The following is a 27,494-nucleotide window of genomic DNA, read 5'->3' as shown; positions in this document are numbered from 1 at the left end:
CCTTCTGGTCAGCTGATCAGCAGCCGGTAGGCAGAATGGTGGTGTTTTTTTAAATACAAAGGACCAATAAAAATGAGCAAATATTTGTCCCTTTGTATTCCTGGGGGGTCTCTGGAACCCATGGATATGAAGGGAGGAATATTTAACAAATCGGCTATTTTCGTTGAACAAGCCGATCTGTTTTTATATTCGTCCCCATCTCTAATCGTGATATTCATCTAAAATCACTGATTTATTAAATATTTGTCCCTTTATATTTGTAGGCTCCAGAGACCCCCACGAATATAAAGGGATGATTATTTCCCCATTTTTCTTCGTTCTCCCAAACGAAGAAAAAGAATTCATTCTGCCTACCTGCCCGCCGATCAGCTGATTGGCGGGCCAATAGACAGCCATTCACCCCCACAGCCTAACCCCCATGGCCTTCCTCTCCCTATCTTAGGCCTCCCGCCCTCACCCCTTCTGACACCCCCTTACCGTAATTGTCGCCGCTGCTGCCGAGGTCTCCATCAGGCCTCCGCAGCCACAGCCTGTAGAAAGGGAAACTGGCTGCCCTTTGCAAAGATGGTAGCTGCGGCTTCATTTAGGGTAGAAAAGCTGCAGCTGCCATTTTTGCAAAAGGCAGCCTGGGGGGGGTTGGCAGTGGGGGGCTGGTGGTAGTGGCAGCGAGGGGGGCAGGGTGTGTGGTTTTTTTAGTAACCTCCATGAATCAAGAAATAAATTTGTTATTCATCGGTTCATGGCGGCAACTTTGTGCTTCGTGAGCCATGACAACTCACAAAGCAGGACAACTCTCCAAAATGGTGAGTCGTCCCCATCTCTAACCTTAACTGTTAAAAGTAAATCTCCAAACCCTGGGACAAATCACCACAGATGTTACATCAATAGCACTAGAAACTGGGTGAAGAAATGTCTATTTCCTTCCATGAGGAAGATAAGGGACCTTTTGTGGGGGCAGTGGCGGGGGGGGGAGAAATGAAGGGAGTAGCAAAGGATTTTTCTTCTTTTTTTCTCCTTTCATTTTTGAAGGAGGTACAGAGAAAAAGAAACAGAGACAAGGAGGTAGAAAGACACAGAAAATGAGGCTCTGCGTGGGAGTGGGGCGTGGAGGAGTAGAAGCGAACAAGCTGCAAGAAATTGCAAAGAAGTAAAAAGATACCCATTGTTATCTGTTAAGATATTCAGCTGTTTTAACTCAACCACGCAGGTTGGGGGCCAGAATTTTCTACACCACTGGCAGAAAAGTGAGCACAAAAATCTTTAATTGGCCTCAATTCTCTCCTGACCTTTCATAGGGAAAAACAGCTAGGCAAACATCTCCTAAGTCAAGGAGTAGAAAATAGCCATCACCTTTCATTAAAACCCAGGGTCAACACTCCATCATTTCCTGCTACAATTCTTCAAACCAGCTGAGTTTTATTTTTCATCATTTCCCCTCCCTGGGCTTTGCAAAGGTTGGGTGCTTATCCCCTGCTGATATGTGTAACAATTAAAAAGGAAAGCATGCCAATTACTTTCCTGTAAGGAAGAAAATTTATTTTATTTACATCTCGACCTGCATGAAAAAGCTCAGAGTGACTTACAGGGCATTCCTGATGATCTGCCATTGAGATACTGATTTTTTTCAAAGTGTTAGCTTCCTCAATAGTACAGTACTGCATCAGAATGTTCTCAGATGGTTTGTTGGTTATCCCAGCCCTTTGACTCTGTGGGGTTGGATCTCTGCATGATATGATTAGTGTTAGCAAATCATAGAGAAAGCAACATGCAAACAAAGGGAAAAACATAGGAAAAAACATTCACACAGCAGCTCATGGGTTGCTCAGATACCACATTAAATGTGTGGTAAATTAATAAACATGTAATGAACACTTGCAATTTTCCCCCTCATGAAAAGGATCCCTTAAGATACCCTAATTTAAAAAATTCAAACATTGTGATGTTTTGTTTTGTTCTGTTTTTGCTCCTCCAGAAGAGTGTAAAGATGAGGGCTTTCTCCTGTAGGCAGTAGCCTTAACAATAACAAAACCAAGACTTTTGCAAGATTTTGTGCAGAACAGCCTGATTAGCTGATACTCTGGACACCTCCCTGACACTGTCACAGTTACAGTGTTTCGGCCTGGGCAAATATGAACAGCTTTCTCCTTAAGGTGCCTACCAAATTTGTCACAGCAGGATCCCACTACTATTAGCAGCTATGATTATGCAGCAATGAATTAGCTAGCCAGTTCCTTTATGCAATGCTCCGATATGATAAATGCACCCTGTGTCTTTGTACAGTTGCATTTCCAGTTTATCACAACTGTTGGTTTCTGTCAGCCTTCTATATCCTCCCCTGCCCCGCCTTTTTTCCACAAATCTCTGGCAAAGCCTGTGCGCTCTCAGTAGCAAGTGCACCTGCTCCTTTTGTATTCTATTTATTCTTTTTCATAAAGACAATAGGGGCTGGCATTTGAGCAACTGGATAACCTGTAATCAGGAAGAAAACATCCCTCCCCCAAATCATCACAACTCTCATCTTTGGAAGAAAGAGGCACGGACATGCATTTTTGCCTTGATGTCAAGATTTAGGCTGCAACCCTATATACTGACTTTGAGTGTCAGAGCCACGGAACTAAGTGAGGCTTCTTTAGGTGTCAATGCATATAAGGATTGGTCTATCAGAGATCGCTGAACACACAAAAGAATGTGTAAGTTATGTGATAGTATTGTACTACAATTCTAACTTGCATTGTCATACTATGGATGTTAATAAAATTAAAAATTAAAAACAAATCAGAGATTTCTGAAGAAAAGCTATGGATGTGGGATGAGAACATTATTTGCTTAACTAAGTACGGTAATATTTGATCTTAATTATACAAAAACAAACAAACCAAAAAATTTAAAATGGGGGCCATATAACTTGCCGGAGGCACACAGAATCATGCATGGCATGGAGAAGGTCAGTAGGCATCTTTTCTAATACTTTGACCCAGGGTCATCAAATGAAATGGAGTGCTGAGAGATTCAAAATTAGACAAAAAGGAAGGAAGGAGACTCCATACGATGTGCAGTTAAAGGATGAAATTAGTTCGCACAAAATGTTACGGTGGCTGACACCTCAGACACCCTTGAAAATAAGTATTTTAAAAACTCAGAAGACAAGTCTATCAACAGCTCCTCCCATAGGTTCCCTATCCTCCTTCTCAGCATCGTCCCAAATCCCAGCTAACGAATGCAAGGGGAAGGTTGCTATCGTGCTTATGTCTTGCTTGGGAACAGAATGCTGGGCTAGATATGCATTCAGTCTGATCACAGAACCTAAGGCCAGCATACCCGAGAGATTATATTCAACATTAAGTTCTGTGTTTCACACTCATGACATTTTATGCCATGTTTGTTGACATCCATGTTCTCTTATCACTTGGACTATAACAAAGAGTCCTAGGGCACCTTAAGGACTAACCAGTTTTATTGGAGGTAAGCTTTTGTGGACTGCAGTCTAATTCTTCAGCTGTGTTTGATGACATGGGCTGTAATCCACAAAAAGATATCCCAAATGATGCTTCTTAGTCTTAAAGGTGCTGCTAGACCCTTGGTGCAATAGACTAGTATGGCTACTCCCCTTTGTATTTACACACAAACACCCTAGAGCAGACCCTGCATATTGAGTCATTTTGGGTCCCTTGTTGGGAGAAATGTGGCATATAAATAAAACTAATACTACTAATAATAATATTAGAACACCTGCATTGCTGAAAATTCCAAAGGGCATGATTTCTCAAATTCAAGTTTTTCAACCCAGTTTGCCATTTTGAGAAAAACAGAGCAAGGATATTAAAGCTCTGCTTTATCTGAAACACTTAGTCACAACAGCAGCACTCTTGCAACACATGACAATAATTGAAATCTTGATATAAGTCACTAGCTAGAAACCTTCTATTTAAATCATCCGCGTTCATCTGCTCTTCCATTGTTGCTGCGGTTATCTCTTTCTTCATTTTTTAAAATATTTGCCTTCACAATTTAAATGTACTGGCTTATAACTAATCAGAGACCTTTCCTAAATCAAATAATTAATCTTTCTACCTATATGATATCATAATAAATATTTTTAGGTTCCTTTTATCGTGGCTCTTTTTGAATAATTAAGAAGTTGGAGATGTATTAATAACTTTTAATAATCCTTGAACCACAGAGCTATGTGAAACATCCAGCACTATTCAGAAGTTAAAATGCAAAATTAATTCTAAGGCTCACAGTTTTTATTATTTAGAAAGTTGAATTTCCTCAATAACAATGTATGTCTACAAGCACAGATCCCAAACTACTTACAGTACTTTGATTTTACCAGTTTACCAATCCTCCCCCCTAGTTTACTAACCTTTTGTTCCAACAAAAATACAATCGCTGAAATCCAGCAACATAAATTATGCCACATATGCCATGGTAGCTTTTCAGAAACTAAAAATCTCTGATTTCCCCTCAAAGGTCTCAAGGTTCCTTTGGGATCCTTTTTGCTGTAGGGAAGCCATGCAGGCCACTGTATGGGGACAATGAAGTCTCTAATTTTCAAAAACTCACTGCCATCAGGATGACTTCACAATTATAGTGATTTTCAGAAGTTAAATACTCACTCCTTGAACCACAGCTTCTAACAGCTTCTCCATGATTGCAGGGATTACAGAAGAGCTTCAGGACATTTGGGAAGGGGATGGGTTGGAAGTGTTTTGTTTCTGGAAAAAAATCAGATGATATCCTCAGGTGGTGTAGCAGCACAAAGAGGATTTCAGCCAGTACTGTGTACTCTAAACTATGTCAGCTCTCCCCACCTGCAGTGCTGATGATGAGCATAGAAGAGCAGCCTTTAATTTAAGGTTTTGATACAGTCTTCCAAACTGGCAAATGCGTCGTATCAATTTATTAGTAGATGTGTATATAAGGATTCTTAAAAGGATTCTTAAAGCTTGTAGTTTTCCAAATTTGATGGATCCCAGGTTCCTATCCTGCACAGCCAATAAAAAGAGATAAAGGTGAGTTGCAGTCCAATAACATCTCAGTGGACCAACTTTCTCAAGCTGTATGAGCAGAAGTGAGAAAAGTCTCTCTCTCTCTCTTTCTCTCTCTTTTGCACTAGAATTCTCAGGATCCCTTAGCTAGCATAACCACTATATATATTAGCTAGGAGATTCTGGGAACCACAGTCATAACAAGTAATTCTCCCCAGCTATTCTAAGAGTATGAATGAAGACTAGATAAGGTTAGTCTGTAAAGAATAGTGTTTGTATGGTACCCGCGTATGCATGGAATAGCCAAAGACAAGGTACTGGACCACCTTTGTCTTGATCAGGATACAGATTTTTGGCTTTTGTTGACTAATGTAATATGGAGCTAATGAAATTGTTTTTTAAATCATTCCTGAAACAAAAGATTAACAATACAGTGGGGTCTTGACTTGAGAACTTAATCCGTATTGGAAGGCGGTTCTCAAGTCAAAAAGTCTGTAAGTCAAGTCTCCATAGACCTACAGTGCATTGAAAACCGATTAATCCTGTAATAGGCCGTTTTTGTTCCATTTTGTTTTTTTTTCTGGTCTGTAAGTCAAATCTCAGTCTGCAAGTCAAACCTAAATTTTGCGGCCAGAGAAGTCTGTAACTCAAAAAGTCTGTAAGTCAAGCCGTCTGTAAGTCAAGGGTCCACTGTAGCTAGGCAATGGAAATCAAAATCTGAATTTCAAATGGATGAATGGCATAGTGAAATATGGAATATAGCTCTAAATGATAAATTAACTTGTAATTTAAAGGTTAAGAAAGGAGAGCTGAAAAAGAATAGTTTTTATGAAATATGGGGCAGATTCTTGGAATATGTATTAACAAGAGGAAAGGGGAAAGCTCCAAATCAAGAATCAATGCAGTTCTGGAGAAGAGAACAATAAAAGAAGAGGAAGAATATAAATGGAAGAAAAAGATTATAGCAAGAGGTCCCGTCTATGGTGGTGTTATATATAACATAGTTATATTGTATTTTGATTTTTGTATTTTATGTTTATGTTTTAGATAAATAAATTTTTTTTAAAAAAAAGATTCAAAGACTGCAGAAAGAAACTGTGTCCTGACAGCTGAAAATAGTATAGTCATAACACTGGTGCTCAAGGCATACACATTCACCCCACCTCATTCTTGGGTCGTTTTTGCTGTTCTTTGAGACCTGCTATTCTGGGGTCACAGAGATGGAATGAATAAATGTGTACACCAGGAGCAACAGTACCAGGTTCATAACTACATTTAGTTCTGTAAAATATCATTATCTCATGATTTCTTGGGTCTCACAAAGGAGAAAGGTGGCATATAAATGAAATAGCTAAAACATTGAAATAAACTTTATTTTAGTTTTTTTGACCCAATCAAAAAAAAATCCACGTACAGTGGTGCCTCGCTTAGCGATTGCCTTGTTTAACGATGTATTCGCTTAGTGATGAGGTTTTTGGAGCGATTTTGCGCTCCGTTTAGCAATGTTCCCTATGGGGAAATTTCGCATAGCGATGTTCGGGACCTTGCCTCGCTTAGCGATGACAGTTTAGGTCCCCCTGTTTCGCTTAACAATGTTCGTTTTCGCTATTTTTAAAGTGTCTTAAAATGTTCAAAAACTTTTTTAAATGCTTGGAATCATTAGTGCACCTTGTAAAACCTTTGCAAACTTAATTTGGCTTTGTTCTGACTCTTTGTTAATTTTTGGTGAATTTTTTTCTCCCCATTGGAATGCATTGAACCAAAAATTAACAAAGAGTCAGAACAAAGCCAAATTAAGTTTGCAAAGGTTTTACAAGGTGCACTAATGATCCCAAGCATTTAAAACAGTTTTTGAACATTTTAAGACACTTTAAAAATAGTGAAAACGGACATTGCAAAACCATGGGAATGCATTGAATAGGCTTCAATGCATTCCAATGGGGAAAACATTGTTTCGCTTAGTGATGTTTCCTATGGCGATTTTCGCTTAAGGACGGTAATCTGTTCCCATTGGAACGGATTAACCGGTTTTCAATGCATTCCTATGGGAAATGGTGTTTCGCTTAGAGATGTTTTCCCATAGCGATGTTCTTTTTTGGACCAATTAACATTGTTAAGCAAGGCACCACTGTATCTCTGTACAGGATATTTACCAAGAAGACAACAGAGCTGTCCAGGGGAGTGAGGTGGAAAGACTAACCCAGGTTGCTCGGGAAGTAGTGCACTGACATCGCCAATCTTGTGACAGACTTGTTGTTTTCAAATAAAATCTCAATATCTGTGAGCCAGAGCAAGGTGCAAAATGGTGGTTGTGGAATGAAGCAAGTTACAAAATGTTGTTAAAGGCAATGAGTTAGAGCCAGGCATTCAAAACAGAGTTCAAGAGGTCTGAGGAAAATCGACCAAGACAGTCCGGGAGACCATAGTGAAAGACAGGGAGGGAAAAGCAAGCACTTCCCAGAAGAGGAACCTGCAAGGAATGGCTCAGAAAAGATCCATTCAAAACACCATAGCCACAGTAAAATCTTATAAGAGGAATTGGGAACCTTCAGCCACTGGACCAAATCTGGCTCTCTAGAGTTCCCCTCTCCCAATGACATCACAGTTTGGTGGTTTGCCATATTTTGTATAGATTTCCACCTATTCTAAACAATGGAAATGCTTTCTCTATACAGTAGCTCAGTAAGTTAGGGACCTGGGAGTTCAATCCCCTACTGTGCCTCCAGGGAGAATGTCCAGCCGATGTAGCCTTTGACAAGCTGCAGAGTCCCTGGAAGAAGGGAATAGTAAACCTGGAGTTTACTGTTACAATTACTGAGTACCCTGGAAAGAATCATCATAAGAATTGACTTTATAGGACACCATTATTTGTTATTGACCATTATTTGTACTTATCCATTGGCAATAAAAAGATCTGAGCAGAAATATGCTCATCATTTTGGTCCTATCCTTCACTTTGGATGCCACCCACCCATCTCCTGGAAACTTCTCTGAAATGAAATCTTTGAGATGGAAGACATTCTTCCCCCCCCCACCACCGCCTTTCCTGCATCTTATGCAAACAATCTTACTAGAATTTACTACCTTCCTTCTATCATAAGAAGGGAGAAAGGGCTCTGCTAGATAGAGCAGAAGAGAACTCCATCCAACCTACTATCCTCTGCATTATATAAACACTAAAAATGAGAATAGCAGGAGGGGTGGAGGGGAGAGTGAGAGACAGAATGAGTGAAGGAATGGTATCTGCGCCTATGACTAATAAATGAAGTGAAGGATAGAACGAGGCAGGAAAAATACAGTTATAAACAGAGGAAGCCGAGTGAATGGTGACTCAAGGCTCATTTACTAGCAACAGGGAGGTAAAATGTCTTTTTGAAGTACAAAAGAGCAGCGACTCGAGCCAAGCTGCAACTCCTAATTCAAAGAAAAGTCCCTTCAGCGAGGAACAGTTCCTGCACATTGTATGCCAGACAATACCTGGCATTAGCAAACTGGCTTTGGTGAAAGGTGAACACCGAACTCCACAGGCAAGAAGACTGAACGCTTTGCATGCCCACAGTAAGGATGCTAGCTCCTGAACGTTTGCCTCAGTGTGAAGACAGGGAGAAATGGTGACATAAAAAGCTCAAAGGTGTGAACTTCCACCTTGCAGCCAACAGAGAACAGAGGATAAAACAGGCTGAAGGGGGGGATGACACCGTTCTGCTGCTGAGAATAAGCTGGCCTTGGCTCACTGAATTTGCGTGGACAGGCAACTAGGTTGGAAGCCTCTCCTTGAAGAGACATTTAGCACATGCAACACAATGCTTTAGATTCTTCGGAAGAATCCCATTCAGGATTGCCCGACTGCCACCCAAAGACTGATACTGTACAGTACTTCTTTTTTTCTAAAACAGCAGTCGTGGATTCTCCATTTTCTCCCCCATCTTCTTACCCTTGGCCACGTAACGAGCAGGTTTCCAGGTCTGGGAAGGCAGGACGTGGGACATGCTGGAGGAGTGACGGTGCAGCCGACTTTATAGCAGTTTGGCCATTTGCTTCAGCTGGGTTTGGGAATACTGACAGGTCATAACAGCCACCACTGAACTGCAACCTAGGCATCCGACACTCAGTCTTCAGAGATGTAATTTAGGTAAGGCAGAGAACCAAGAGCACTTGATCCTAAAGCTACACAAGCCCCGTCGTCTCATTATTTAGAAGTAACTATTTGATTGTTAAGTGACTAAGGTAAAACGACCTTAACATTTCATAAATAACCTAACAATGCCTTTATATAATAAGTCATAACAATGACTAATTTTCAAAAGTCAATTTCTAAGGGCATTTTTAAATAAAAAAAATTTAGAGGGGTAAAACAAAAGCATTTTTTTCACAAGTTTTATGCTGTTCTTTTATTGATCCAAAATGGCAAGGGTTTGGGTTATTTTCATGGTGTAGTATCAGTATTGGCCACTAGAGGGTATATTCTTGCATTTTTCTAGCCTGATGGCAAGGACAATACAGCATGCAAACGTGAAGCAAATTTTTGTGGTGACTGTCAATCTATCCAGCACTAATCAATCATTTCTTCCCTACTCTGAATTCAAAGAGAGTCCTGCTTCTCTGTTCTGTGACTCTCCCCCACCCCCTTTGGTCTGTTGAAGTATGTTACTAAGGAGTAGTCATATTTGTCAATTACTGATGGTTGTTGTGGGTTTTTCGGGCTCTTTGGCCGTATTCTGAAGGTTGTTCTTCCTGACGTTTTGCCAGTCTCTGTGGCCGGAATCTTCAGAGGACAGGAGTAGGAACTCTGTCCATGCTCTGTTGCTGTTTGTTGGATAGTAGAGTATAGCTGTGGGAACACCTTTGTCTTTTTTCAGGAGATAGGGTGATCAGCGTGTTTTTTGTTGTGATAAGGGGGGAGAGATTATCTGTTACTGTGATTTATGGGTGTCGTTAGCTAGTCTTTTTTGTGCAGTGATCCCTGGTCCTTGTGGCTGGGTAGAGTTTTTGACCTTCTGCAGGCTGTATTTTTCAATATTGGGAGCCAAGCCGTGTTTAGTTTTAGGTCTTCTTCCTTTTTGTTGAAGTTCTGTTGATGTTTATGGATTTCAATGGCTTCCCTGTGCAGTCTAACATAATGATTGCTGGTGTTGTCCAGTACTTCAGTATTTTGAAATAGAATTTCATGTCCAGCTTGTTTTAGGGCATGTTCAGCTACTGCTGATTCTTCTGGTTGTTTTAGCCAAAGAACCCGAAAAACCCATAAAAACCATCAGATCCCAGCTGTGAAAGCCTTCAAGAATACTTTGTCAGTAACTGTTTATCTTTCCACAACTGTAAGTAATGTAAAATTTATATCCTTTTTTTGTACAAACGTCTGAGTGATTCATTGAGCTTGTAAGTGCCAGTTAATGAGAAAAGAGGTGGACTACTCTAGGGAACCTGAAACTATTCTGCAATGCAGTTACAGGAATTTGACCAAAAATTCAAAACTCTGCAACAGAAACCTGCAGCAAGCGTACGCTTAGTAATTCATTTCAAGTCACAAATCTCCTTCCTGTCAGCAATAAGTGGTTCTTCTGCATAAGAAAAACAGCCACACCATGCTGTCTACCTGTCTACCAACATTTATCACACTGTTCTAAAATAATCATTTCAAGGTACCTTCCACCTCTTAAGAGACTATACCTCTAAAAGAAAAAGCAGATTTCTCTTGTCACTACCTTCCCCAAACTCGGTCCCCTCCAGATGGTTTGAGCTACAGCTCCCATTGTCATCAGCCAAAATGACTGAAGCTGATGGAGGTTGCAGTGTACAGTATATTGTTCTGTGAGGAGAGAAAGAGTTAAAGGAGTCTGTTCACTCCCAAGCCAACTACACCAGAGCACAGGTTGCTGTCCTCTGAAGATGCCGGCCACAGAGACTGGCGAAACGTTAAGAAGAACAACCTTCAGAACATGGCCAAAGAGCCCGAAAAACCCACAACAACCATTAGATCCCAGCCGTGGAAGCCTTCGCGAATATAGTCTGTTCACAGTTGCACTGCTGAATCTTCAGACTGTTGAAAATGCCTCAATTTGTCATCTATGAGGTCCCATAAGATGTCTGTTAACTAAGTATTAGTCACAGTGACTTAAAAGGAAGCAAATTATTGCTAGCGATGATTACTATATTAAAAATGCTAACGGGACAATTCTCCTGAACAATGGTGAATTTCCATTCAAATCCACCCATGCTTGGAAGGGTAAGGTAGGTCATTTAGAACAAACACAGGATGGAATGCAGCTTTGCAAGGAACTGCAAGCAGGCAAATTTATAGGGTCCATTCCCTCTTGTGAACCTGAACCAGAATCAAGAATATTGCCAGATGCCCTCTGTTCTTCACCCTGGCAGAGAAATGTAGCATGCTGCACCAGGAAGGCTGGAGTGTTCAGTCTGCCTTGGAAGTTTATTGTGTGTTATCAAAAATCTTCAGGCTAGTAATTTCTGGGCTTAGTCACAAGGCTGGTAGAACCAGTTCAATCAATGATCTCCTTTCCATGAACCAAACACCCAGGGGACCTGCATACACAAATATAAATTGCCACAAAATGATTCTGATAGCCCAGATTTTGATAATTGTTTTCATTGTTAAGCTGCGGACTGGGGTTTTTGAGGAGATGCAGTTCAAAAAAAATAATTTTTTTCCAAATTTCTGAATGAAAAGGCCTTCAACAGCTCACAGAATTAATCTGGTGGAGAAGACACAGAGGAGACAAATTGTATTTTATGTGGGCAAGAAGTTCTCTTAAGTCAGCAGCTAGAAATCCAGTTTAGCGTTTCCTGTAAAGGGCTATACCTCTCCAGGCATAAACTATTAGGGGCCACATGCCAGTAATCAGTAATGCCAGAAGCCAAAATGGATAAGGCTACTCTAAGGCCACTCTTAGCCAGTGACCCCCTTGTGCTTCACACTGTTCCTCACTAGCCACACTTGCTGATTGCTTTTCTAGAAGTTCAAGCTGATCACCTGCAGAAAGGTTTTGAAATTAAGCTGAGGGCTGCTGGCAGGCCTTGAGCTGCAAGCTGGTCAATACCATTTCCAGTAGAGGCACTTCAGAGGGAAAATGGCTTAAATGACCTTTCCTCTCACTCTCAGGGTGCAACTATACGCAACAGCCAAATCAGATCAATTCAGCTTCGCTGCAATTTTATCTGCAGTTTGTATTACGTTTGAAATTGCATGGGCTGTAGGTTAATTCAGGAGTTCACTGTTTATACTCGTTGTGATGTGAGTAGCATTCTAGCCCACAGGCCCCCCCTCAACTTTCCTTCCTCCTTCTGGCCCCAATTCTATGGATCCTTCCTTTCTCCGTCCTGTGGTCAGTAAAACTACTTTGAATTCACCTGCTTTATAAGCGGAGCAAATCTCACAGTATTTGACAGTGTAGTCACAGCCTCAGTCACACAATTCTTGGATGAACACCTGCACCCAAGCCCAGTCTGATCACATTAAATTTCAAAAATTCAGGGAAAACAGGACTGGCAAACTCTGCTTGAAAACTGAGAGTGACAATCAGTAGACACTGGGCTAAACAGTGTAATGCAAAAGCAATTTAAATTGAAAATGTATACTCAAGAACCAGGAGTTGGTGTAGCATAAAACAATCACAGGGCTAATTCACCATGTGCTCAGATACAATACAATACAATACAATACAATACAATACAATACAATACAATACAATACAATTATTTATTTATTTATTTATTTATTTATTTATTTATTTATTTATTTATTTATTTATTTATTTATTTATTTATTTATTTATTTATTTATTTATTTATTTATTTATTAGATTTCTAACTCACCCATCTAGACCAAAGTCTATTTATAAGCTGAACTAGTATATAGGAAACTATCCAAGTTGGGCATCAAACTAGATGACACAGTTAGCACCTCATTACTGGCAGAACTCCATTAAGCAATAAAAACAAAACCTCTGTTCACCCTAGAGTGGAAATAGTGAACCTTTGGCAATGTTTGACTACAACTCCCAGAATTCCAAGCCTGTGTTGCCAATGATAAAAGACTATAGGAGTTGCAGTCCAAAACATCTGGAGTGTCGAAGGTTTACCACCCTCTCAAATATGCTTTCTTCAGTTCCACGTGTTGTAAATTAACCTGCACTGTGTTTGGTCCTCAGAAGGTACAGATAGGTTTTATTTGCAAATCTAAATGGTCAGGCATGGAACTCTGAAGGAATTATGTGCATGGAAGGAAAATGTGCTACTACCTTCTAATCAAGTGGACCTTAGAAAGCCTGGCTAACAACAAGGCCAGTGGAGGTGATGGCATTCCACTTGAACTATTTAAAATCTTAAAGGATGATGCTGTTAAGGTGCTACATTCAATATGCCAACAAGTTTGGAAAACTCAACAGTGGCCAGAGGACTGGAAAAGATCAGTCTACATCCCAATACCAAAGAAGGGCAGTGCCAAAGAATGCTCCAACTACTGGACAATTGCACTCATCTCACACGCCAGCAAGGTTATGCTCAAAATCATACAAGGTAGGCTTCAGCAGTATGTGGACCGAGAACTCCCAGAAGTACAAGCGGGATTCCGAAGGGGCAGAGGAACTCGAGACCAAATTGCCAACATGCGCTGGATTATGGAGAAAGCCAGAGAGTTCCAGAAAAACATCTACTTCTGCTTCATTGACTATGCAAAAGCCTTTGACTGTGTGGACCACAGCAAACTATGGCAAGTCCTGAAAGAAATGGGCGTACCTGACCACCTTATCCATCTCCTGAGAAACCTATATGTGGGACAGGAAGCAACAGTTAGAACTGGATATGGAACAACGGATTGGTTCAAAATTGGGAAAGGAGTACGACAAGGCTGTATATTGTCACCCTGCTTATTTAACTTATATGCAGAATACATCATGCGGAAGGCTGGACTGGAGGAATCCCAAGCTGGAATTAAGATTGCAGGAAGAAATATCAACAACCTCCGATATGCAGATGATACCACTCTGATGGCGGAAAGTGAGGAGGAACTAAAGAACCTTGTAATGAGGGTGAAAGACAAGAGTGCAAAAAACGGCCTGAAACTCAACATCAAAAAAACTAAGATCATGGCCACTGCTCCCATCACCTCCTGGGAAATAGAAGGGGAAGATATGGAGGCAGTGACAGATTTTACTTTCTTGGGCTCCATGATCACTGCAGATGGAGACAGCAGCCCCGAAATTAAAAGACACCTGCTTCTTGGGAGGAAAGCAATGACAAACCTTGACAGCATCTTAAAAAGCAGAGACATCACCTTGCCAACAAAAGTCCGAATAGTCAAAGCTATGGTTTTTCCTGTAGTGTTGTATGGAAGTGAGAGCTGGACCATAAAGAAAGCTGACCGCTGAAGAATTGATGCCTTTGAATTGTGGTGCTGGAGGAGACTCTTGAGAGTTCCCTGGACTGCAAAGAGAACAAACCTATCAATTCTAAAGGAAATCAACCCCGAGTGCTCATTGGAAGGACAGATCCTGAAGCTGAGGCTCCAGTACTTTGGCCATCTCATGAGAAGAGAAGACTCCTTGGAAAAGACTTTGATGTTGGGAAAGTGTGAAGGCAAGAGGAGAAGGGGACGACCGAGGATGAGATGGTTGGACAGTGACATCGAAGCAACCAACATGAATTTGACACAACTCCAGGAGGCGGTGGAAGATAGGAGGGCCTGGCGTGCTCTGGTCCATGGGGTCACGAAGAGTCGGACACGACTAAACGACTGAACAAACAATCTTATTTAGTTCTACTCTGGGATAGCTCAGCTTTTCTCTAATTCATCGTGCCAAGAACCCCATATTCCTTTCCAAAGAGGCAATAGTAGTTTCTGTCCACCTTTACGTGAAGTAAATTCAGGAAGCTGCCTTATACCATTATTTATCCATCTCAATTCATATTATGTAGAATCATCTCTTTCAGCCCATAAGGAAAAAAGACACATTTCTCTTCACTTGTTGTGTGGAGACACAAAAGACTGACCAGGAACCTTGCATATGGAAAATGTTTGCACTGTAATAGAGCTTTGTTGTTGTTGTTTAGTCGTTAAGTCGTGTCCGACTCTTCATGACCCCATGGACCAGAGCACGCCAGGCCCTCCTGTCTTCTACTGCCTCTCGGAGTTTGGTCAAAGCTCTGGGAGCTAGGACCCTTAAAAGGAAGCACTGTACAGCTATTCCCATCCTTCTTCCCTGCCACATTGTCACCAGATACTATTTCCATTCAGCAGTATATCTCCTTACCGTCTTCCTTTTTCACCATAAAACTGCAATGATATGTTTCTAGTTCACCTGTTTATAAAGAAGTCAAAACCATGCTAAAAACCATGAATCTATGAACTCTGTTATATGTGCATAATCACCTGTACTTTGATACAGCAAAAATAAATGTATCTTTACATTAACAAACTTTAAATATACACTGCCTGGATGCTATTGGACAATTCATCCTACTCAAAATTGAGCAACTGAGATGCATGCATATGACACTGGAGGGAAAATGCTACATTCTAAACTCTGAAATAAATAGGAACATATATATTGTAAGATGTTCACACATTATTACTATGAATAAAGCAGAATTGCATGGATGCAAACATTGCTGCAGAAAGCCAAATACAACAATTATGGGCAACTAGTAATTTCTCATTTCATTAAATTTCTTCCGATTGTATTGCCAGTAAATAAACAACACCCTTTTTTTATATGCTACAGATGCAATGAAAATATATGTCTATAGAGTTGTTCAGCTAATTGATATGTAGAACGACATGTAGCTATATTTAATATAAAAGAATAATGTTGATGCCAAATAAATGACTGAACAGATTTACCAACATTCCTTGAATATTTTTACAGAAAAGAACCATCAGCTCTCTGAGAGATAAAATTCTATCTAGTTGATTGGTTAACTGGTTTATATCCTGCTTTGTCCCCAAAACTGGAAGTCATGGTGGTGCACAACAACATTGACTGGGGAGGCTGATATGGAAGAACACAGTCTTTCACTTAGCATGAACCTAAACTGTTCGCAGTTTCCTAGCACCTCCCAAAATATTGTCTTTCTATCCAACAGTTCTCCATCTGCAAGCCAATTATAAGGCAATAGTCGTAAGACTGTGTAACAATGAGAAGGCGGCTCATTCCACCTTTAAGATTGGCTGATTTATTTTAGGTCAAACTTCTTCAGAAACAATACAGTACATAGATTCTGAAGCACTTTCATACAACTGCTTCTTTGAAAACAGTCATAAGATTGGCATTACGGCATGTTCAGATAGGAACCTATTTAGTAATAACTAGGTACCATTATGGCAATCTTTTCCAAGGTTTCCTAGATATATAGTACTCAGAAGCCGTTTAACATTCCCTTCTTCTTGGGGAGCCCTGGGACTACATATCTTGCCCAAGGCTACACTGGCTGGCTCTCCTCCTAGGAGCCACAGTGAGGAACTGAACTTCCAGCCTCTGGCTACACAGACAGTTTACTTATGTTTAAAACAAGTAAGCCGACTATAGCAATTATTAAGAACTAACTGAAGTCTATTCAAGCTTAGCAGGAGAATTTCTCTCCTGCTAATAGGGGATCGTTTCAACTGTCCTCTTAAAAGTACAAATTCTTTTGTCAGTGGCATAGTGATTCTCGAGCCTGGCCTGGAACCCTATAGCTATTAGCATAAGGTTTGCATCAGTTGCCACAGGTAAGTGCAACTGATTGACAAGGTGAGTAGGTATGCCACCTAGATATACCTTGGTGCCTTGTCAGTTTAGTTGCAACTAGCTGGGGCAGGTTATGAAAACCTTACACAGATCCCAGCAGGATTCTGACCTTGAGGTCCTCAGATGTTGTTGGAATACAACTTCCAGAACCCTTGACCATTGGCCACACTAGATGGGACATCTGAGAGATGAAGTCCAACGACATCTGGGCACCTACCTCTAGGAAATATTACTGTAGCATTACAGTGTACCATCACTGTATTCCTGTCGGTGGTACACCACTATTGGTGATTGTGCAAAACAGGGAATTATTGGCAAATATTAATGGCAAACATTAAATACCCAAACCAATTATGAATCTTAAAAAGGGAAGCGCAGAGAGAAACTTGTGGTATGCGATTTAATAGAAAAAAAGAAACAATTCAAGATTAGAATCAAACCCTTTGAGGTTTACTGTACCAAGTTTGCAAAGAAGTAGCTATGTTAGTCTGTCTTGGCATGTTGGCAAAAACAAAGGGGATATTCCCCCCATGTCTACACTGGCAGCACCATCATGGGTCCCAACAACGTCAGCCATGACATCAGAGCCTCATTTATTTCTTCATATTCTAATATGCCATCTTTTGCCAGCAGTGCCCCTCTGCTGACTACACAGGACAAACAGAACTATCCATGTTCAGAAGAATAAATGGGCGTAAATCTGACATCAGGAGTGGAAACACAGAGAAACCAGTTTCAGAGCACTTCAGCCTCCCATGACACTCTGCTAGAGATTTTAAATAGACTATTTTGGTGGAAAGGGAATTACAACAGGAGGTTTGAAAAGGAAACAGCAAGAACTGGCTACATAAACAAGTACCAGTACGTCTCTAAGGACATAAATAGAGAGCAAGGCTTCTTCGTGCACTACACATATTAGTAACCTAGCTTTCTGTAATATCATATGGGTATAAAATAGGGGTGCACAGCTGCTTGTATCAAATTTCAAAATCCATTCCTCTTCCTTCTACAATAGCAACATTTCACCGTCAATTGTATGTACTGTATGGGAATATATTCTATCAATTAGCAATAAATTAATATTTGAGTATACAGTACACAGAACACTTAACCAACTTGTTTCCAAATATGCATCCATTTTAAAAAAGTGCTTTTGTTCCACTGAACCATTTTTATTTATTTATTTGTTTATTTGTTTATTACAGTTTTAGGGAGCAATTTTTTAACCTCCTGGATGAAATATGTGTTTCTACTGTTCTCAGTGAATACCAAGAAATCAAGGAAAATGCAGAAAGCTAGGGTGCTTTGGACATATACTGAGAAACAAAAAATACAGATTGCTATAGTCAATTATTTAAAGTAACATAAATAGCCAAAATTGCAGGAAAGAGAACTTCTCATCTGAAATCTTGAATACTGGCTTGGATACAACATACCATTGATTGGAATATCTAAGATCAGAATAGCCATGTGATGTTGTTCAATCTCCAGTAGAAGAGCAATGAGAAAGAGTAGCTTTCATTATTTTTGTAGCATATGAACAGTTTTGCTTATCTAAGAACAGAATCTAATGACATTCTATAAAAGGCAATACTGTACAGTATTAATAGATGCCCTTTAATTGTTGCATTTGATATTTTCTATCTTACTTCAGCTGAAGTTTTTTTCCCTCCTGGTGCATCTTAAAAATATAAATACTTGAACATGTAATAGGTATGAATTTAGCAATATTTATTCTAACACTATGTCTCCATTGCAGTTTTTGGTTTTTGCTTTGGGTTGGTAAATTGTTCAACAGCTTTTGGGAATTATATATTTCTCATTTTATTCATGTAAAACCCATATGATTCTGTTGTTGTCATAAAACGCGGCTGTGATTTTTGCACACTCAATAGGACTCAGCACTTTAGTCATATTTGTTATTTGCTCTTTAATTATGTGCTCTTTGTGTGCTCTTGGGCTGCTCATATTTTCAACTGAGGTTTCGTGTTTTCCCACACACTCATACACCCCCTTGTATGAAGTAGAGAACATATGGCCCACCTGAGCTTTTCTCCCTTTCTCCCATAATCCTTTCTCACCAGCAATACTGGCTAGGATTTCAGGAAGCTTAAGTCTTATAATAGTTGGGGAACTGAAGGTTTTGCAGTTCTACTCTAACAATTGCAAACCCCATTATATACCCCAAGGGTAAAGCACTCCTTGACAGTGAGATCTTACTCCTTACAACCCTAGTAGTTATAGGATGGTCCAAATGTCTCTGAACATGCATTGTTTCCCATTTCTAAGCTTAGAGGAAGGAATATAACTGAATAATGAAGACCTACAACCCAGAAGCATGACCCAGCTCAAATTCATGTCAAAGTGCTAGAACATAAGAAAGAGTACCCTGGCCTCAGCAATGCCCCCAAGCACAAATTTCAACTCATGACAGATCACTCCTGCAGATGCTCTGGCAGAACAGCACCTCCTGCAGTCTTGAGGCCTGCAAAGCAAGATGGAGCATCCTGGGTACCATCTGTGGCCTGTTGTAACCCCAAGAAACCACTACCATACCGTAGGTATGCAAAAGATAGCTAAGTATGAAAGGGGTGGTGCATGCCACCTCTCTGCTTATCCAACACAAATGAAACTGGTTTTTTTTGACAGAGAGAGGTTAGCACTGCAGGGGTGAGGAATGGAGAAATTGAGAGAAGGCAAGAAAGAGGCCTTCCTGGGGAGGGAAAGAGAAGATGGGGAAGGAGGAAGCTCTGGATTCTACACAGCAAAGCTGCATCGGCCTCCCTCCTACATGCTGATTTCTAAACAGCAGCACCACGTTGATCTGCTCAGGGAGGCTGGAATGAAGCAGCCTCTTCCCTCAGCAGTCGGAGTCAAGTAAAGCATGGGTTTACCACAAGATGGGCCATAATCGCTGTCTCCCTCAGACTCGCCTCAGTGCAGGAAAAGGAAAAGGGAGTGATGAAGAGGAAATAAGCAAAGATGCTCTCTTACCTCCAAAATGCTGTGCTTTGAACACCAAAATGCGAAGAAGCCAGGTCAGGTAAATCCGTGTTCCTTCTGAGCTTTGGAAGAAATGAGTGTTTAATCACATTTACGAACGGTCTGCACCTCGTCCACTTGGCTCTTTGACGGGCCGGAGCTTCAACAGATTCATTGCAAAGCTCTTCGTCTTCTGCAGTGGGGGGAGTGATTGGGGAAGGAAGAAGAAAAAGCAGAGAGTTGGAGGGTATATTCACTTCTTACTTAGGTTTCCAATGGCAACAGGATATGCCACAAATGAATAGTGAGCGCATTGGAGGGTGCATGCATGTGAGACAATGAGAGAGAGGGGGAGAGAGAAAGCAAGGCTGACAGAAAGAGAGGGGTGCACAGCTGCTTAGTCCAGCGGGCAGTGTGGGGCGCAACCAAACAGAGCATATCAACAATCATGGAAAGTGACAAGTGAATATAAAAGGAAAGGAGACAGATGGATGCGTGGAAGCCACAGCAGAGCCCAGACTGAAGCAAGTCTTTCCTGACAGCTCAACACCTGGCAGAGACGATGGTGGAAATGGAACTCCAGGCATTCCTAATTTTGTGGGGTTGACAACTATCTTGGCCGGATAGTTAGGAACATAAGAGGCTCCCTTGGACTGAGTCAGACCAGTAGCCCATCTAGTCCAACACATCAGTTCAGCACTGAAATGTAAATCTAGGCCTGCTTCATAAACTGGGAAGGCAATTGTTCCCCCCCCCGAGATCTTTTGTGACTACAACTCCCATCATCCTTTACCACTGATTATTTTTTGCCAGGACTGATGGAAGGCATAGGCCAAAAAGAAAAAAAAATCCAGACTGCCAGTCTTACCGACTCCATTCATCTGGAGAAGGACCAAAATTGTTGTGTTCCAAGCAATGACTGTTGCTTTTGAGAGCTATCTCTTGTACAGTTCTGTTTAGTCATGCCCCCAAGAAGAATGTACTAGTCCAAAAAAGCTGCTTTGCTAGATTATAATTGCCAGAATCCCCTCGCCACAATATCTACTGGCTATGCTGTTGTGGGGAGTCTGGGAGCTGTAGTTCGAGAGCATTGACTTTGTGCAATCCCTGTCTCTGAAAAATATTGTCAAATCACTTGGAAAGCTACTTTCACACTCCACTGCCAGTATCCTGGGTGTTGGACAGGATCTGTGGTGAGCAGCCTCTTTCTGGAGTGATACATTATTTGAATTGACCCTCGTAATGCAAACAAGTGCACCACAGAGTGACTATGGAAATGTCATAAGTTTCTCCCTGAACACCCACACCTGCTCAGATTTTTGATTAAGATTAGACTGAAAATAAGCAGCAGCTTTTATACATCTACCTCCTCAATAGTAAATGCTTTGTAAGACATGGAAATGTAATGCCAGAGACTTTTTTTTAAAGAGCCCAAGCAGTTTGCGGAACTGGTCCTCCCATAACTAAGAATGGGAACATCTCACTGTTTTCCTTTCCTCCTATCTCTAATTAAAAAAAAAAAAAACACCTCATGCTCCCTCTGCCCAAATATGGCATTTGCAAACTTTGGTAAATTCTTCGAATTCTTCAACAACAAGTAGAAATGCAATTGCTCCCCATCTGTATTGGTGAACATTCGGTATGGGCAGCTGTTCCCAGCTGAAAGAGACTCATATGGTACTCAGAGCTTTCAAACATTATTTATTTATTTATTTATTTATTTATTTATTTATTTATTTATTCATTCATTCATTCAATCAATCAATCAATCAATCAATCAATCAATCAATCATTCATTCATTCATTCATTCATGTTTTGGATCAGAACTTCCAGTATCTCCCAGACAACATGGTCTATGTTCCTCCTGGCTGGAGGATCTTTGAGAGCTGTAGCCCAAAAAAGTAACATTTGCAAGATTTGGCTGTACAGTCTGCCATGTCTGCATTCAAGACAATGCACCTTTCCAAAAAAAAGAGAGGTGGCGGTCCTAATTTAGCATCACAAGTGCTAACACAGTTTAATGCACAGGAATGCCAGCTTAAACTTCAAAGACATAAGTGTTTAAAGGCATCTGCCTGCACAAGTGCATTTGTCAGTTTTGCATTCTACCGCCACATTCATTTAAACAACAACAACAACCTCAACTTCTTTCCATCCTGAATACAAAGAAATTTGTGTTCTTTTCTTAAATTCTTCTCAAACACCAACTGAAACGAAATTCTCATCCATGTCTGTCACTTGCCTCCTCCACTTGCTCTGATCTTCTTTGCAGGATATTTTACCTGCCAGCTGCTCTCATGCTATTTCCAGGTAACATTACCGAACCGTTGCAGAACACGGGGCTGCTTTTCACAAGCCCATCAAGCCATATCTACAAGCAACGGCCTGTTCTTGTGGAACAGTTCTCATGGGCTGGACACCCTAGGGAGAATTTATATATACTTTTACGTTAACAAAGCACAATACTTTTCAGCCAGGATGATTCACACATTGAGATGCCAGGATCCAATTACTGAGCAGTCAAACAATAACAAACCCAAGTGACAAACCTGTACTTGGGAATGCTTCTTCTGGGGACTTTTTTGCATAAAATCAATGCTCTCCAAACTGGGCCATTCCAGATGTTTTTGACTACAACATTAATCCTCCCTGAAAAACTAGCTTGCTGAGATTGATAGGAGCTATAACATAGAACATCCAGAGGGAGGAGGTTAGCAGGAGGTTGATGTTAAGTGCACAGCATGGGTAATAAAATATATCCCCATAATAAAATTAAATGTAAATATAATAAAATGTATTAGTCCCTCACCAGACATATACATACATATAATACTAATGTTTTCTTATGCACATGTAATTCAAAATGATAGACTCTCTCTCTCACACACACACACACACACACACACTCCTCTCTAACTGCCTGCAGACTCTACCCCTCACAACCACAATTTTTATATGAACAGGTGGTAAAAATGGTGATCATCCCACTACAAAGACATGTTGTTTTCATATAATGAGATGCTTACTGCTTACACATCGTACAAAAAGACAGCCATGCAGGTGTAACCCCAGAACATTTAAGTGGTACTCCACCTTGTGTAACGTGATGGGAGCATTACACAAGCAGGCCAACTCTGTGCAGCTAACATGAGGATGACAGCTGATGGAGTACAACAAGAATGCAGGATGGAGATCAGCAAGAATATGGCCACAAAGCCGAGTTTAGCCTTCACAAAATTAACTGGCTTGCCTTGGGGGCGTGGGGGGGGAATCCTTAGGTCTTCAGGCAACCTTTCCTGCAGCCTCCTGTGAAGTTACATAGTGCCCTGAACTCCCTAAGAGAGAGAGGGAGGAGTTCATATTAAATAAACAAATAAACTAGAGCAAGAGCACGAATATGCATTGGGAGGGGACTTACGAAGAAAATATCCATCGTGACAAGTTACAGCACCTTGGAGATGCAAACAGAGCAAAATTGTCCCTAATGTGCAGATATATATCAGCAAATACTGAACACATGGGAACAAAAATACACAAACCCACCTACACACACTACTGTGTGTCCCACATTGAATCATGGCTGCTTTCACATTGCTTGGAAATAGCTTTCCTATGTCTCCAAACTCACACTGAAAGAATACTAACCAGCAATTCTTGCCCATTCCCTATTTCACCCTTTCAAGCCCACCTAGATCTCCACCCAAGAAGCCAACATGTGACCCTCACTCTTCCCCTTCCTGCCCATCCTTTCCTGTGCACAACCTTTCAGGGAGAACAGATCCAGAAAAGAAGCATCTTCTGAAAACATAAAACTTCCTCATCCTTGTCCTCTTGTCCTCCTTCCCTTTGGCAATGGAGATGCATAATTTGCATGCAAAGTGGAGTCTGAGGTCCTAGTAGCCCAGAGTGCTGTGAAATTGGGTGACAGCAACACATCAGGGGATGTGATTGCAAATCCTAAACACAGTGAAGTAAGGCATAAGCTCGAAGGACAGGCAGGTGGTTGGAGGGAAGGCTGAGTACAAATTCCCAGGATGGAGAAAGGACAGGAAGGTCTAGGGATCTATTGGGAGTCGAGACAGACAGAGGCAAAATGAGATGGATCCAGGAGGAAGACTACATAAAGTTCCCTTAACAACAAGCTGCGGCAGATAGATTACAGGCTACTGTGAGGGGTATAACTAGGTCCTGTTTTGTGTAAATACATGAGGAAATAAAAACGCACATGTGTAAAATAAAGGCATTTACATTGCTGAAGGGGTTTGAGTGAGCAAGCATCTGGAATCAAAAGATTCTAAGGCTTCAAAATGGTTTAGTCAGGTTTCCTGCTCTTTATGTAAAAAGGTAAAGGTACCCCTTGACAATTTTTGTCCAGTCGTTTTCTACTCTAGGGGGCGGTGCTCATCCCCGTTTCCAAGCCATAGAGATAGCGTTTTGTCTGAAGACAACCTTACGTGGTCACATGGCCAGTGCGACTTAGACACCGAACGCTGTTACCTTCCCACTGAGGTGGTCCCTATTAATCTACTCGCATTTGCATGCTTTCGAATGGCTAGGTTGGCGGGAGCTGGGACAAGTGACGGGCGCTCACTCCGTCACGTGGATTCGATCTTATGACTGCTTTGTCTTCTGTCCCTGCAGCACAGGCTTCTGCGGTTTAGCCCACAGCGCCACCACATCCCTGTTCTTTATGTGGGACTGCCTTAAAAATACTCAGAAATGTTCCTTGATCCAAACATGAACATTAACTAGTTTTTCAACTAATGCTAATAAGATGGTGTTAAGGCTATAATTTCCAGATTCCCAAAAGAATAAACCAGATGCTCATCCTTAAATTTCCTCCTGCTTCTTACCTTGATAGGGGTACATTTTCTGCTGTACATATAGATATTTCAGAACCCATGTCTATTATTCACATCTGCCTTTGTGCAGAGATGAGAAATGTAACTTTTTTGGAATACAATTTATCCCAGTCAGAATAGGCAACTCTCAGGATGCAGGAGGCACCCTCAGCGGATCTTGCTGCATACTTCAAGTCATCCCAAGCACAATAGCCTAAACCCAGTTGCCAATAATACAATAATTATGTGCCAGCATGAACCAGTCCAAATCCCAGTCTGGACAGATCTAATCTGTTTCTGTTTTTGTCTTCTTTGTCTTGCTTTGTCTTGGTACCTTTCTTCCTTCATTAGAAGGAACAAAAGCTTTATTACACTAATCAAAGACACACAAAACAATAGACAATATTATAAGAATTTCTTCCTTTTGGTTTGATCTAATAAGTGTGTGTGTGTGTGTGTGTGTGTGTGTGTGTGTGTGTGTGTGTGTGTGTGTGTGTGTGTGTGTGTGTGTGTGTGTGTGTGTGTGTGTGTGTGTGTGTGTGTGTGTGTTGTTTGCTTGTTTGTAATATTTTTACCCCACCTTTCTGCTTAAAAGGACCCAAGGCAGCTTATATTACTAAAAGGACAATATAAAAGCTAAAAACATTAAGTGTACAAATATTTAAAAAAGAATCAAACAAGTTCATATTAAAAATGGTAAACAAAATCAATAATAAAAACATATTTAAAAGCCACACAGCACAACAATCCAATTTGAAAACCTGTTTTCTGACTAAGGAAAAGTCTGTCTGAAGAAAAAGGTCTTTGCCTGCTTGTGGAAGGACAGCCAAGAAGGGTCCAGCCTGGCCTCCCATGGGGAGGGAATTCCAGAGTCTGGGAACAGCGACAGAGAAGGCCATCTTCTGTGTTCCCACCAAGCCCACTTGTGAAGGTGGTGGGACCAAGAGAAAGGCCTCTCCTTATGATCGTAATGCCAAGCAGGCTCATAGAGTGAGACGTAATCTTTTAGATAGCTTAGACCCACGCCACTTAGGGCTTTTTAGGTTAAAACCAGCCCTTTGAATTGTGCCCAGAAACAGATGGAGCTGTTGTAACAGGGGAGTTATATATTCCCTGTATTACCTCAGGTATTACCTCAGAATGTATTTTGAAATGTGTATTATGACCAGTATGGTCTTCTTTCCTATCCCAAAGGGAAGCTCTGATGGAGCAGCTAAAGAAAAACTCCCTCGTTTCCAGCTGTGAGGCAACATCCAAATTGGCTTCCATTCCCTTTAATTAAGCTCACTAGACTCAGTCCCTAGTGCCATCACATTAACTTCAAGAGGCATTGCACGTTGTACTCTTCTAGATGAGAATTAGGTCTGTTAAATTGGTAGCCTAGGCCTCTGCTTCACCTACAACGCATCCTTTCCTCACATCTATAACATCTTTTTTGCATTATACCTGTTTAATAATGCACACTGAAAGGGGGAGGAGAGGGGGAGTGAAGGAGAGGGCATAAGAGGCCTGGAAGGGGAGGCACCCCGGGCACAGCACAAGCTAGAATGCCACTGAGGCATGCCTTCAACTTGGGCGGCTGTCACCGAACCTTCACATCACTGATGGTCACTCCTATTAAAAGTGCAATGTCAGAAAGGCACTTTAAAAGCTTCCCAGACTTAGTGTTTCCTGTGATATGGAAGAGAAGTCCTTCCTCTTAAGTGGAGGCCGTGCTGATCTTCAAGATCAGCTTCGGGCTAGTAAGAGAGATGACAGCTGCCCACTCACACACACCAACTCATCCAGACCCCACACTCCACTCCAACTTTCTGTCCATCTCCTGTTGTACTTCATAGACCTGGTCAGAGGATCCTGTTATGGGTACAGAATGAGAGAAGAGAGAATAAGAAGAGCCTCCTTTAAATGCACATAGACAACCAATGGCCTGCGCTGGAAAGCAAGGTAACGTGCAGATCAGTAAGGCTGAGAGATATTGTTCTTTTGGACTTCAGCTCCCAGAACCCCTCAACCAGCAAGGCTGCTGGGATAATCTGGCAATTACACTTGAAAAGAAGTAACTTTCCCAGGTTCTGGGCAGCTATATGGAAAAGTTGTGCTGACTTCCCATTGCAGTAGGTGTCTTATCTGCTGAGATGCAGATAAGACACAGATATAGACATAGATACAGATAAGGCATATTAATAGTATATGTGTAAAAATGGGGTAGGGAGAGGAAGAATGAATGGATTAAACATTTATTAAGCTCTCTTCACATGTTCCTTGCATACAGGGCACTCACATAATGGAACAGTAGTGGTGCTGTACTCTTGCTTTCCCCAAATCATAACTGCAGGATGGCCCACCCCAAACTTGTTTACACATCAGGATTGATTCCTTTGTAGACAACTATATGCAATGCACAGATAGATATTGAACATTACAGAAAGCCTCGGGACAAGATTTTTAGGGCATTTAATGAATGGTCCACTTGGAACATCAACTGCTCTACATAACACCTGTCCCCAAGCATCAGTTAGTTTTGAGGTAGTAGTCAAAAGTGCTGGTCAGTGCTCATATTATGAAGGGGGTATAACAAATTTCACAAGCTTACCTCCTGACTCCACCAAATCTTTGCAAAATGCTGTTTCCTATGATTCTCAAAAACACAAAGAAGGGGGCAGTATACTGGTTGTTGCTATGCACTGTCAAGTTGCCTCTGACTTATGGTGACCCTAACAAGGTTTTCATGAAGACGTTCAAGGAGTGGTTTTATGATTACCAACTCCTGAACGTTGCCGTGGCTGAGCTGCAATTTAAACCCAGTGCTGCTGAGTCCTAGTCTGACAGTTTATCCACCATGCCATACTTCCTCTTGGAACATTAAAGTCTAAACCTATTTTCATTTGGAATACCTGGAAGAACATCTCTTCCCAAAACTCATCCATGGACTCTG

At 41.1% G+C, this 27,494-nt stretch overlaps 1 protein-coding gene across 4 annotated transcripts in view; it reads right to left on the bottom strand.

The window, feature by feature from the left end:
* The window catches only part of ELFN2 (extracellular leucine rich repeat and fibronectin type III domain containing 2), a 167,780-nt gene that overhangs the window by 93,846 nt on the left and 46,440 nt on the right, over positions 1-27,494 (bottom strand). For 3 of the 4 annotated variants that reach the window (XM_078376175.1, XM_078376176.1, XM_073000082.2), the window contains one exon: positions 19,730-19,910. The gene's annotated coding sequence lies outside the window, so the exon portion shown is untranslated. Of the gene's footprint in view, positions 1-4,619; positions 4,719-19,729; positions 19,911-27,494 lie in introns of all 4 variants that reach the window. The other variant, XM_073000083.2, reaches the window with a different exon arrangement.

Source organism: Pogona vitticeps, chromosome 5 (assembly GCF_051106095.1).
Source record: "Pogona vitticeps strain Pit_001003342236 chromosome 5, PviZW2.1, whole genome shotgun sequence".
Lineage (NCBI taxonomy): Eukaryota > Metazoa > Chordata > Lepidosauria > Squamata > Agamidae > Pogona > Pogona vitticeps.
This window is presented reverse-complemented; position numbering and strand designations above follow the sequence as displayed.